This window comes from Tamandua tetradactyla, chromosome 1, assembly GCF_023851605.1.
Source record: "Tamandua tetradactyla isolate mTamTet1 chromosome 1, mTamTet1.pri, whole genome shotgun sequence".
Lineage (NCBI taxonomy): Eukaryota > Metazoa > Chordata > Mammalia > Pilosa > Myrmecophagidae > Tamandua > Tamandua tetradactyla.
In genome coordinates, this window is record NC_135327.1 from 194,636,405 (window position 1) to 194,650,133 (window position 13,729).

At 40.8% G+C, this 13,729-nt stretch overlaps 1 long non-coding RNA gene and 1 pseudogene across 1 annotated transcript; both read left to right on the forward strand.

The window, feature by feature from the left end:
* Positions 1-443: 443 nt before the first annotated feature.
* Positions 444-3,353, forward strand: LOC143687749 (uncharacterized). Its single transcript, XR_013177675.1, has 3 exons — positions 444-619; positions 982-1,072; positions 1,886-3,353. It is a non-coding gene; the product is annotated as an uncharacterized LOC143687749 (long non-coding RNA).
* An 824-nt stretch (positions 3,354-4,177) lies between these two features.
* On the forward strand, positions 4,178-6,230 carry LOC143682290 (pre-mRNA-splicing factor SPF27 pseudogene; annotated as a pseudogene).
* The last annotated feature ends 7,499 nt before the right edge of the window (positions 6,231-13,729 follow it).

Consider the following 13,729-nt stretch of genomic DNA (forward strand, 5'->3'; position numbering starts at 1 on the left):
GCCCCTGAAGCTCTGGAGCTCGGTCTAGTGCCAGGGGCCCCAGGAAAGGCCAAGGCAGAGAGCCTTGGAGAGAGTTTCCTGTGGCTGGTTGCGTCCCCAGTCATGCAGGAGCTGGCCTGGGACTGGGCCAGCACGTTGGAAGGTCATAAGCCATGGGGAGTTGTGGCTTCCATCCAAGCCTGCTCGGAAGGAGATGGGGGCATAGGGCATCAGGGCGGTAACCAGCACCCGCACCGCACCGAGCCTTGAATCCACCCAGCTGTGCTCCTTTGCTTCCCTACGGAGGGAGGGTGCAACCTGCTTAAGCACTGCAGCTCTTAGCGCCCGAACCCCGTACTTTCCCCTCCATCGTGTACTCCCCAGATGCCCACCAGGGGGCAGGGAAGCTATTGCCTTAGTTCCAACTGTCTCCTAGTCAGGCTTTTTTTTCTCTGGGTCAGAATCAGGGGCTGGAGAGGTTTGGGGGAGGTGGTGGGAGGAAGAGAATGCTGGGGCTAAAGGCGGGTGGGGGCCCTCTAAGAATCCTAGCCAACGAGGCCCTTCTGGCTGGGAAAGATGTTGCTGTGGGAGCCCCTGGGCTGCTGGATGCAATTTGCCTCAGGGAAACGAAATGGACCAGGTAATGGGGAAGATCTGGGAGACAAGGAGACCTTTCCTGGCTGTGGGAAAGGAACCTGTTGTCAAAAGGTAAATGCTTCCTCCCAGGAGATTCTGGAACCGAGGGAGGAGAAGCAATCCTGTGGCTAAATGAGTCATTTGGAACCCTAAGACTACTTTGGCAACAGGTGAAATGGGTATAGGTATGTGGAGGAGGGACCCCGCTGGTCAGGAGCCTGGCTCCTGTGTTTAACCCCCTCAGTACCAGGATCCTGGGATGCACCGTCACGCTGGGCACAGCGGACAGAGCGGACCCTCGTGGTGGAGATTTGAGCACGAGCAAAACTTCTATTCTTCTGAATTTTTTTTTCTTCCCCTAAACAGGGTGGGGCTTGGATATCAGGGCTGCTGGGCCAAGCATGGGCTGCAGTGTTCGGATACCCAGAGACAGAAGAGAAGAGCATCTCCCAGGAAGGTAAGAAAATTGTCCCTACTGTCCCCACGGAGACTAGATGGGATCATTTCTGTTCTGTGAGTGAAGGGGCAAGCCACCTCCCTACAGGGACCCCTCCCTATCCATGGCAATGCACCAGATAAGCTTATCTTGTCAAAGAGGCCATCCGACGACAACTGGGCTTAATCACCCTGCCAGCTGAGCCAAACTCTCTTACCTCCCTGCTGCATTTCCTACCTTTTGGGGTAGAATCTCCCAAGGATGCCGGATCTAGGAGCGTTGAGTGAATTCCAGTGTGTGTTACGGAAGAGGCACACCTACCCTTTATTATTTTTTGCATGCTGTATGGTGACGGTCACGTTTCATTCTTTTTCCATGTGACTGTCCCATAATTGCAGCACGATTTGTTGAAAAAAAAAAATTTTTTTTGAAAGTACATGGACTGAGAATTGAACCTGGATTTCCCACATGGCCGATGAGAATTCTACCACTGAACTGCCCTCGCACCCCACACTTAACTCTTTTAAACATCAAACAAGAGCAGTTCTCCCGATGGCACCCCTGGCCAGTCCTGTCAAGGAGAGGTGCTGGGGCTGGGCACTGCAGCTCACTCTGCCTTCACCCTTCTGGGCGTTTCCTTTCCTGCCCCTCCTCCTGCCTGGTGGCATTGCAAGGAGAGGCTCTGTGGAGTGGAGAAGAGCTTCCAGCACCAATGACAGTGGTCATAACCCTGCTCTCAATCCCTGGCACCCAGGACCCCGTGTTGCTGTGCACATCCCCTGTCCCCCTAATGTCCCTGCGTGGTCATTTAACCCCTACTCTTTGTGTTTCTAGGCAGAGTCAACAGGGACCTAATAGCAGGGAAGGCAGATTCAGTTTCGATTCTTATTTTAACTCCTCCCAGCAACATAATCTAAGAAGGTTCCTGCATAACTCCTAGGATATGTGGAGAAACCCGGGATAAAAGAGGATGTATTATTTTCTCATTTGCTCATTCGTTAATTGTGCCAGATACTGTGCCCACTGGGGACATGGTCAAGACAAGACAGACAATTCCTGGAGCTCTTATTTTGTGTTGCGGTGTTCTGAAGACATGGGGTGAATCTCAGACGTCACAAAGGAACAATCTGGTGTAGAGGCCAAGTCACCGCAGAAACTCTCCTTTTATATAGGTAGAGAAATTCCAGGAAAAAAAAAATGGTACAGAGATAATGTCACCCCTGAAGGGAAGCTGGGAGGGTAGAAAACTACTATAAATTTTTACAGAAATTATGTTCTTCTTGGTGGTTTTCTTCATTTCAAAATCAGTTCTTTCGTCACTTCTTAAGTGCCCCTGACTTAAAAAAAAAAAATCACTCTGGGTACAAACAGTTTTAGCCTCCAAAGAGGTTAGAGTTTAAGAGCTTTCTATTTTTACTTCTGGTTCTGCTTTCGGTGTCTCATGTGCCTGGCCTCTGTCTCTTGAATCTTTCAGAAGCGTTTCAACCCTTTGCATCTTTGCTGCTAGCTAAGGAGGTGAGAGAACAGCCACCATCTTCAGAATACAAAGGATACACTTTGTCTTGGTTGGCAATAAACAACACAAGGAACAAACAGGCTCCCACAACAGCCCTTCACTGTCTTTCATTGCAAAGCACTGTCTGTCCCCTTTCAGGTCTGCCGCCTGCACCGGGCAGCCTGGACACCCAACCCCAGCATTCCTGCCCCAGCCGGCACTAGGGACACCCTTGCTCGCTGCTATGTACCAAAGGATGGATCTCAGAGCCCTGGTGGTTGCAGAGGCCAGAGAAAAGTTTTTGATCACTGCTTTCTCTTGGGAAGTGGTGAAATGGGAAGAAAAACACATCTATTTCAGGGCTTATTTTTTGGTAAAAGCCCATTTAGGTTTCTGATAAGGATTCTCCTCCTTGGCCCGCCAGCGTTGCTTTCTGAGCACTTCAGCACCTGACGCAGCATGAGGGAGTTTTCTCTCCTATGGGGAGACAGCGAGATCTGCCTCTGCCTGGAAAGCTGGTGGGCCGCCATGGGCCCCTGACTTCCTCCCGCAGGTACCTCAGAAGCTGTGACAGAGAAACAAGGATTTCAGACACTAATAACAACCGCCCCCCAAAAAACAAAAAGCAAAAACATACAAAAGGAGACTTCCGGGAAGATGGTGGAGGGGAGTGGATTGAGTTCACGCTTGCTGCGTGAAACAGATAGGGGACGGGGAGAAAATGACCGGGGCTGTGTCCGGGGCTGTAAATAATCAAACTGGGTCTCTAGGTAGTTTTGGGGAGGAGGGTGCTGAGGGGGATATAGGGACAGGGAGAATGGGATGCGTCAAGTGACCTCCGTGGCGGCGGGAGGGGGGTGCCAGCTCAACTTGCCAGTTGTCCTCAAGCTGCTGCGGGCCAGGTGGGGCGGGCTTGGGGGAGGAGGAGCCTCGGACCTGCCAGGATAAGTACAGGCAGGGGAGGGGGAAGCCTGAGGGGAGGAGGTTCGTTAGGCGTGCCACCTGCTGGAGAGAATGGGTAAGTGCAGGCAGACTAACTATCAGCCTAAGTTTTTATTTTTATTTTTTCTTAATGTCCTTTTTTCTTTCCTCCTTTTAAAAACATATTCTTTCCATATATTTTTATCAGTAGCATAATTTTTTTTCATTATTATTTATTTTTATAGATTTTTAAATATTTTATTGACTATTTTCTATTTCTTATTTCATATTTTTTTTATTGTTCTACTTCATTCATTATCATTATTTTCTTAAGTTTCCTCTCCCTTTGGTGAGCACCAGTCTGATTTCACCCTCCACTTTATATTGGGGTGTCTCATATCGATTCTGGGGCCTACTACTATTGAGGTGTGTTTTTTTGTTGTTTTTAAAATTTTTATTTTATGTAATTATTATTACCTTTTTTTTTGATGCATGGGCTGGGAGTCAAGCCTTGGTCTCCCACATGGTAGGCAGCCATTCTACCACTAAAGTACCCAAGCATCCTGGCTTAGCTTCTAATAGACCCCCAAGTTGAATTGCGTCCCCTACATGAGATCTGAACCTTGATTTGACAGAGAATAACCAACAAGCCAAGTGCAAAAGGAAACCTTCAATGCAAACCAAGGATATACAAATCTTAATGGGAATTTTGCAAGTTGGTTTCAGCTGCGGCACTGGTGGAAGAAGAAACTCGCAGATACTGTACTATTAAGAACAGCTTGACCTACCTCACAGCCCCAGATTATTCTGCTTTTGAAACTGACATAATGGGAAGTGAATTTGAAAGACTGACTGCCCAACAACCAATTGAATTGCGCAGTATGAAAATATATTACTGCATGGCAAGAATGTGTAAACAGTTCTATGGCCCAGTTAGAGCATCAGGCTATGTGAATTGAGAGTCTGGAGCTACTGTCACAGCATGGATGCAATGTTTGGAAAGTGTAAGATGAAAATCTAGTTCATGTAATTGAACATGCACAGAAAGAGCTCCAGAAGTTAAAGAAACATTCAAGATTTAAACTGGCGGTGGAAGAACATGCAACTGGATCTAAACTGAGAAAAATGGAGTCAATTTGGGTATCCCTGATTAGTAAGAATTATGAGATTGAATGGACTATTGTACAGCCAGAAAATGAAATCTATCAAATTAAGCAGCAACATGGAGAGGCAAACAAAGAAAACATCCAACCAGACTTCTGAAGAGAAAAATTAATTTGGGTTGAAAGAAGGGAAAGTTGGACTTTCACAGAATTTCAAGCATCTGAACTGCTTTTGAACTCTAAGTACAGCAGCCTCTTCTGGAAACCATCAGTGGTAAATGTTCGGAAGCCATAGAATGTGGGCTGTTGTATTACATTTTAGCAAAATAAAAATTTTCAATGTAGGAAAAAAAATCAAGAATGAGCAAAACTTGAGGATTTGGTTGCTCACCTAGAGAATTTAGATAAAGAACAGCAAACTAACCCCAAAACAAACAAAAGAAGAGAAATAATAAAGATTAAAGCAGAAATAAACAAATTGGAGAACAATAAAAGAATAGAAAGAATCAACAAAGCCAAAAGTTAGTTCTTTGAGAAACTCAATAGACCCTGTGATGGTTAGGTGCTGGTGTCAACTTGGCCAAGTGATGATGCCCAGTTGTCTGGTCAGGCAAGACTGGCTTGACCATTGCCGCAAGGATATTTCATGGCTAGTTGGTCAACCGGAAGGCTGGTATTTTAAATCATCAGTTGATTGCATCTGTGGCTGATTATATCTGCAATTGACTGAGGCGCATTTCCCACATGAGATAATCCAACAGTTTGGTGTTTTTACAGAAGAGAGACTCTCTCACTGCTTCTTCAGCCAGTGAGTCTCTCCTGTGGAGTTAGTCCAGACCCTTCATTGAAGCCACCAGCTTCATAGCCTGCCCTATGGATTTTGGATTCTTTCATTCCCATGGTTACATGAGACACCTTTATAAATCTCGTATTTCCAGATCTCTCCTGTTGGTTCTGTTTCTCTAGAGAACTCTGACTCACACAGACCCTTAGCTAGACTAGCAAAGAAAAAAAGAGAGGATGCAAATATACAAAATCAGAAATGAGAGGGCAGTCATTACCACAGATCATGAAGAAATTTAAAAAATCAAAAGCGAATATTATGAATAACTATATGCCAATAAGCTAGAAAAGTTAGATGAAATGGACAAATTGCTAGAAATGCACGAACTACCTATACTGACTTAAGAAGAAAGAGAAGACCTCAAGAAACCAATTACAAGAGATTCAACCAGTCATCAAAAATCTTTGCACAAAGAAAAGCTTAAGACCAGATGGCCTTACGGGGGAATTTTATCAACATTCTAAAAAGAACCGACACCAATTCTGCTCACACTCTTCAAAAAAAGTGAAGAAAAAGGAATGCTATCAAACTCATTTTAAGAAGCTATCATTCTAATACCAAAACTGGATAAAGATGCTACAACAAAGGAAAACTACAGCCCAATCTCCCCAATGAATATAAATGCAAAAATTCTCAACAAAATACTAACAATCTAATCCAATGCCACATAAAAAGTTTTATACAGAGGGAATATATGAAAAACCCACAGCTAATATCATCCTCAATGGGGAAAAATTGAAAACTTTCCCCCTAAGATCAGGAACAAGACAAGGATGTCCACTATCACCACTATTATTCAACATTGTGTTGGAGGTTCTAGCCAGAGCAATTAGACAAGAAAAAGAAATACAAGGCATCAAAATTGGAAAGGAAGAAGTAAAACTATCACTGTTTGCAGACGATATGATACTATACGTCGAAAACCCAGAAAAATCCACAACAAAACTACTAGAGCTAATAAACGAGTACAGCAAAGTAGCAGGTCACAAGATCAACATTCAAAAATCTGTAGCATTTCTATACACTAGTAATGAACAAGCTGAGGGGGATATCAAGAAACAAATCCCATTTACAATTGCAACTAAAAGAATAAAATACCTAGGAATAAATTTAACTAAAGAGACAAAAAACCTATATAAAGAAAACTACAAAAAACTGTTAAAAGAAACCACAGAAGACCTAAATAGATGGAAGGGCATACCGTGTTCATGGATTGGAAGACTAAATATAGTTAAGATGTCAATCCTACCTAAATTGATTTACAGATTCAATGCAATACCAATCAAAATCCGAACAACTTATTTTTCAGAAATAGAAAAACCAATAAGCAAATTTCTCTGGAAGGGCAGGGTGCCCCGAATTGCTAAAAACATCTTGAGGAAAAAAAACGAAGCTGGAGGTCTCGCGCTGCCTGACTTTAAGGCATATTATGAAGCCACAGTGGTCAAAACAGCATGGTATTGGCATAAAGATAGATATATCGACCAATGGAATCGAATAGAGTGCTCAGATATAGACCCTCTCATCTATGGACATTTGATCTTTGATAAGGCAGTCAAGTCAACTCACCTGGGACAGAACAGTCTCTTCAATAAATGGTGCCTAGAGAACTGGATATCCATATGCAAAAGAATGAAAGAAGACCCATCTCTCACATCCTACACAAAAGTTAACTCAAAATGGATCAAAGATCTAAACATTAGGTCTAAGACCATAAAACAGTTAGAGGAAAATGTTGGGAGATATCTTATGGATCTTACAACTGGAGGCGGTTTTATGGACCTTAAACCTAAAGCAAGAACACTGAAGAAGGAAATAAATAAATGGGAGCTCCTCAAAATTAAACACTTTTGTGCATCAAAGAACTTCATCAAGAAAGTAGAAAGACAGCCTACACAATGGGAGACAATATTTGGAAATGATATATCAGATAAAGGTCTAGTATCCAGAATTTATAAAGAGATTGTTCATCTCAACAACAAAAAGACAGCCAACCCAATTACAAAATGGGAAAAAGACTTGAACGGACACCTCTCAGAAGAGGAAATACAAATGGCCAAAAGGCACATGAAGAGATGCTCAATGTCCCTGGCCATTAGAGAAATGCAAATCAAAACCACAATGAGATATCATCTCACACCCACCAGAATGGCCATTATCAACAAAACAGAAAATGACAAGTGCTGGAGAGGATGCGGAGAAAGAGGCACACTTATCCACTGTTGGTGGGAATGTCAAATGGTGCAACCACTGTGGAAGGCAGTTTGGCGGTTCCTCAAAAAGCTGAATATACAATTGCCATACGACCCAGCAATACCATTGCTGGGAATCTACTCAAAGGACTTAAGGGCAAAGACACAAACGGACATTTGCACACCAATGTTTATAGCAGGGTTATTTACAATTGCAAAGAGATGGAAACAGCCGAAATCTCCATCAACAGAAGAGTGGCTAAACAAACTGTGGTATATACATACGAGGGAATACTATGCAGCTTTAAGACAGGATAAACTTATGAAGCATGTAATAACATGGATGGACCTAGAGAACATTATGCTGAGTGAGTCTAGCCGAAAACTAAAGGACAAATACTGTATGGTCCCACTGATGTGAACAGACATTCAAGAATAAATTTGGAATATGTCATTGGTAACAGAGTCCAGCAGGAGGTAGAAACAGGGTAAGATAATGGGCAATTGGAGCTGAAGGGATACAGACTGTGCAACAGGACTAGATACAAAAACTCAAAAATGGACAGCACAATAATACCTAATTGTAAAGTAATCATGTTAAAACACTGAATGAACCTGCATCTGAGCTATAGGTTTTTGTTTTGTTTTGTTTTGTTTGTACTATTATTACTTTCATTTTTTTCTCTATATTAACATTCTATATCTTTTTCGATTGTGTTGCTAGTTCTTCTAAACCGATGCAAATGTACTAAGAAACGATGATCATGCATCTGTGTGATGATGTTAAGAATTACTGATTGCATATGTAGAATGGTATGATTTCTAAATGTTGGGTTAATTTCTTTTTTTCCGTTAATTAAAAAAAAATAAAAAAAGAGAAGGGGTAATTGGAGCTGAAGGGATACAGACTGTACAACGGGACTGGATATAAAAACTCAGAAATGGACAGCACAATACTACCTAATTGTAATGCAATTATGTTAAAACACTGAATGAAGCTGCATGTGAGGTATAGGTTTTTTGGTTTTTTTTTTTTTCTTTCTATTATTGTTTTAATTCTTATTCTGTTGTCTTTTTATTTCTTTTTCTAAATCGATGCAAATGTACTAAGAAATGATGAATATGCAACTATGTGATGTTATTAAGAATTACTGATTGTACATGTAGAATGGAATGATTTCTAATTGTTTTGTTAATTCTTTTTTTAATTAATAAAAAAAAAAGTTTTATACATCATGACCGTGGTAGTTACATTCAGTTGTCAACTTGGCCAGGTGAAGGCACCTAGTTCTGTTGCTGTGGACATGAGCCAATGGTACATGAACCTCATCTGTTGCTGATTACATCTGCAGTCAGTTAGGAGGTGTACGTGCTGCAATGAATGATGTTTGCTTAATTGGCTGGTGCTTAAATGAGACAGCACAACATAACACAGCCCAAGCAGCTCAGCATATCTCATCTCAGCACTCAGCTTAGCCCAGGCCTTCGGAGATGCAGAAAAAAAGTCACCGTAGGGAAAGTTGTTGGAACCCAGAGGCCTGGAGAGACGGCCAGCAGAGATCACCCTGTGCCTTCCCACATAAGAACTTCAGTTGAAAGTTAGCTGCCTTTCCTCTGAAGAACTAACAAAATAAATCACCTTGTATTAAAAGCCAATCTGTCTCTGGTGTGTTGCATTCTGGCAGCTAGCAAACTAAAACAATGACCAAGTGGGATTTATGACAGGAATACAAGGGTGGTTCAGCATAAGAAATTCAATCAACATTATAAAGCACATTAACAAATCAAAAGAGAAAAATCACAAGGTCACTTTGATGCTGAAAAAGCATTCGACAAAATTCAGCATCCTTTCTTGATAAAACCACTTTAAAAGTTAGGAATCAAAGGAAACTTTCTCAAAGATAAAGGGCATATATGAAAAACCCATAGCCAGCGTCATACCTAATGGTGAGAAATTGAAAGCATTCCCCTAAGATTGGGAATGAGACAAGGATGCCTGTCACCCCTATTATTCAACATTGTATTAGAAGTTCTAGCTGAAGTGATAGATAGGAAAAAGAAATAAAAGGCATCCTAGTAGGAAAGGAAGAAGTAAAACTTTCATTATTTGCAGATGGTCTGATCCTATACTTAGAAAACCCTGAGAAATCTACAACAAAGCTACTTGCGCTAATAAAACAATTCAGCAAAGTGGTGGTGGTTTAGTTTGTAAAAGCTGCCAGAATTCAATATACCAGAAATGGAATGGCTTTTTAAAAAACTTTTAAAATTGGATAATATAACATATATACAAAGCAAAGAAAGAAAAAAGCAACAGTTTTCAAAGCACTCTTCAACAAGTAGTTACAGGACAGATCCCAGTGTTTGTCATGGGTACTGTACCATCATCTCAGAACTTTCCTTCTAGCTGCTCCAGAACATAGGAGGCTAGAAGGAATAAATATTTTTTTTATCATCACAATTGACTTTTTAATTCTTTTTTTTTTTTTGTGAAACATAGCATAAATACAAAAAAGCAAAAAATCCCAAAGCACATCACAACAATTAGTTGTAGAACAGATTTCAGACTTGCATCTGAAACGGGTTACAATTCCACAATTTTAGATTTGTACTTCTAGCTGCTCGAAGATACTGGAGACTAAAGGAAACATCAATTTAATGATTCAGCAATCATATTCATTTGTTAAACCCTACCTTCTCTGTATAACTCCACCATCACTTTTGATCTTTCTATCCCACTCTTTAGGGATATTTGGGCTATGCCCATTCTAACTTTTGCATGTTGGAAGAGGCTGTCAATAATGTAGGGTAGGAAGATGGAACTAGCTGATGTTCTGGAGAAGCTGGGCCCTCTAGGTTTCAGGATTTATTTGGTGCAGGGACCCATCTGGAGGTTGTAGGTTTCTGGAAAGCTACCCTAGTACCTGAATTTTTTTCTTTTTTTTCTTTTACATGGGCAGACACCGGGAATCGAACCCGGGTCCTCGGGCATGGCAGGCAAGCACTCTTACCTGCTGAGCCACCATGGCCCGCCCAGTACCTGAACTTTTGTAGAATCTTATATATTGTCCTAGGTATTCTTTAGGATTGGCTGGAATGGTTTTGGTTGGGGGTTGGCAATTAATGTTAGGTAGCAATGTCTAATTGAAGCTTGCTTAAGAGTGACCTCTAGAGTAGCCTCTCGACTCTATTTGAACTCTCTTAACCACTGACACTTTTTAGTTACACTTCTTTTCCCCCTTTTGGTCAAGATGTGGAATGGCTTTTTAAAAGGGGAATTTATTAAGTTACAAGTGTACAGTTCTATGGCCATGAAAACATCCAAATTAAGGCAAGGTTATAAAATCTTCCAAAGTAAGGCATCCAGGGAAAGATACCTCGGCTTAAGAAGGCTGATGATGTTTGTGGTTTCTTTCTTAGCTGAAATGGCACATAGTAATGTCTGCTAGCTTTCTGTCTGGGCTTCTCCAACAACTTTCCCAGGGGCATTTTCTTTATGCATCGCCAAAGGTCTCTGGCTTGTGGGCTCTGTTGGCTCTGATGGCTCTAAAACTTTTTCCAAAACAGTTCCCTCTCAAAGAGCTCCAGTAAGCAATCACAACTTGAATGGGTAGAGACACATCTCCATGGAAACCATCTAATCAAAAGTTAGCATGCACAATTGGAGGGGTCACATCTCTGTGGTAACAATAAAAAAGATTCCACCCAGTAATATTTAATGAGGATTAAAGGTCATGACTTTTCTGAGGTACAAAATAGCTTCAAACTGGCACAGGCAGGATACAAGATTACTGTACAGAAATCAGTAATGCTTCTATACACAAGCAATGACCTATCTGAGGTGACAGTTAAGGAAAAAATTCCATTCAAAATAGCAACCAGAAGAATCAGATATCTAGGAATAAACCTAACTAATGATGTCAAGGACTTGTACACAGAAAATTCTTTTAAAAAATGCTAAAAGAAATTAAAAATGACCTTAAGAGATGGAAAGACATTCCATGCTCATGGGTAAAAGGTTGAATGTTAAGATGTCAATTATAACCAAACTGACATACAGATTCAATGCAATACCAATCAAAATCCCAACAACTTACTCTGAAGACTCAGAAAAGCTGGTTATAAAATTTATTTGGAAGGGAAAGAGATCCTGAATAGCTAAAGTTATCCTAGAAAAGAAGACCAAAGTGAGAGGACTACCACTTTCTGACTTTAAAGCTTACTATAAAGCCACAGGGGTCAAAACAGCCTGAGACTGTAATAGTGAAATGTACAATATACAAATTTTAAAAATGTTTTTGCATGAGGAAGAACAAAGGAATGTCATTATTGCAGGGTGCTGAAAATAGGTGGTAATTAATATTTTAAAATGTCACCTTATGTGTGAGACTAAAGCAAAAAATGTTTATTTGTTACAAAATTTATATTTTGACTGTGCATTTCCTAATATAACTTATGTAGATAGTTTGATTGAACGCCATAAGTACTTGGAATCTCAGGTAGGACATGAGATTTTGTTGGTTTGTCCAGAGTGATGCCCTGATGAATCCCAGAGTGATTCGATCAGTGAGTGGAAAAGTATTTGCAAAGCCCCCTTCAGGGAATGGTGAGAACAGGGAGAAATTCAACTTTCGCAAGTTGAATTCTTGATATTCTCACAAGCAGTGTGGACAACCAAAGCTATAGGCTGAGCCCCAAGTCTTGGGGATTGTTCATATGAAATTTAACCCCACAAAGGATAGGTCAAGTCTACTTAAAATCTAGGCCTAAGAGTCACCCCCAAGAGAGCCACTTTTGTTGCTCAGATGTGACCTCTCTCTCCAGCCAACATGACGAGCAGTCTCACCACCCTATCCCTCTCTACGTGGGACATGACTCCCAGGGGTGTGGACCTTCCTGGCAACGTGGGACAGAGATCTTGGAATGAGCAGAGACTCAGCATCAAGGGATTGAGAAAAACCCTAGAATGAGCTGAGAATTAACATCAAGGGATTGAGAGAACCTTCTGGACTAAAGGGGGAAGAGTGAAATGAGACAAAGTGTCAATGACTGAGAGATTCCAACCAGAGTGGAGAGGTTATTCTTACTCATTAAGTAGATATCATCTTGTTGTTCAAGATGTAGTAGAGAGGCTGGAGGGAAGTGCCTGAAAATGTAGAGCTGTGTTCCAGTAGCCATGTTTCTTGATGAAGATTGAATAATGATATAGCTTTCACAATGTGACTGTGTGATTGTGAAAACCTTGTGTCTGATGCTTCTTTTACCTACCATATCAACAGATGAGTAGAACATATGGAATAAAAATAAATAATAGGGGTAACATGTTAAAATAAATTTAGTTTGAAATGCTAGTGATAGATGAAAGTGAGGGGTGAGGGGTATGGTATGTATAATCTTTTTTTTTCTGTTATCGTTTTATTTCTTTTTCTGTTGTCTTTTTATTTCTTTTTCTAAATTGATGCAAATGTTCTAAGAAATGATGAATATGCAACTATGTAATGATATTGAGAATTGCTGATTGTATATGTAGAATGGAATGATATGTTAATATTTTTGTTTGTTGTTAATTTTTTTAATTAAAAAAAAACAGCATGATACTGGCACAAAGATAGAAGGATGGACCAATGGTATAGAGTTCAGAGATAGACCATCCAGTCTATGGACAATTGATCTTCAAACAGGCCCCCAAATCAATTGAACTTGGGACAGAATAGTCTTATCAATAAATGGGCATGGGTGAACTGGATTTCGGTAGCCAAAAAGGAAGAAAGAGAGAGAGAGAGAGAGAGAGAGACCCCCTACCTTACACCCTATATAAAAATTAATTAAAAATGGATTAAAGATCTAAATGTAAAAGCCAGTACCATAAAATTTCTAGAAGAAAATGCAGGGAAACATCTTCAAGCTCTAGTAATAGGAGGAAGCTTCTTAAACTTTATACCTAAAGCACAAGCAGCAAAAGAAAAAATAGACAAATGGGAACTCCCTAAGATCAAGAGCTCCTGTGTTTCAAAGGACCTTGTAAAATGGTGAAGAGGCAGCCAACTCAATGGGAGAAAATTTGGAAACCACATATCAGAGAAAGGCTTGATATTTATATGTAAAGAAATTATACAGCTCACC